Below are 835 nucleotides of genomic sequence, written 5' to 3' on the forward strand. Positions count from 1 at the left end.
AAAAAAAAAAAAAAAAAAAAAAAAAAAAAAAATCCAACAATTCTTAAAAACCAAAAGACAAAGGGACGGGGAGAAAAAAATAATAAAAATGAAAAAAAAAGTGTAACGTATTTCCCACTTCTCTCTCCTCTAATCTTTCACCCTATTTTCCTAAAATAACTCGGTCAATCCTTACGAAACAAACACAAATAAAAAGAAAAAAAGTTTAAGCATATTTAGTTTAGCTAGATATGTCAAAAAGGTTATTTTACATCTTCCTTTATTTTATTAAATGACACTAATTTAGTTACCGTGTTAGTTTTGAATTAGAAATTAAATAAAAAGAAATTTATATGAATTTTAAAAAATCTCATAGACACTTTAAAAAAAAATAAAGTAAGAATTGATTAAAAAAAATTAGCTAAAACTAATTGTGAATGAAGAAACACGGAGATAAAAAAACTGGAAGATTGTGAATATAATTAAAAGGAATAAAAATAAGGGAAACACGGGAAGAGAGTAAGAGAAAAGAAAATATTTTTGAAATGTATTAAATACCATATGAAAAAAGAGAATATCGGACAAATGTTGAAGGGTATTAAATGGTTTGTATGAACATAATACTATAACAAACATAGGTATATTTTACGGTTTAACTCATATGAAGACTCTAACGTTCGCATGAAGTATAACACATTGATCAATGTAAATTATAGAAACAACTTTGTAGAAGTTCAAACTTAGACTGATGTCATGGGCTCACACAAGTTGACTTGGATTTCAATGGACAGGATCGAATTTTCATTAAGGATAAATTCGTGACAACAATGTAAGCTAATCAGATAAGTGACCTTAC

Source organism: Cucurbita moschata, unplaced genomic scaffold (assembly GCF_002738365.1).
Source record: "Cucurbita moschata cultivar Rifu unplaced genomic scaffold, Cmos_1.0 Cmo_Scf00026, whole genome shotgun sequence".
Lineage (NCBI taxonomy): Eukaryota > Viridiplantae > Streptophyta > Magnoliopsida > Cucurbitales > Cucurbitaceae > Cucurbita > Cucurbita moschata.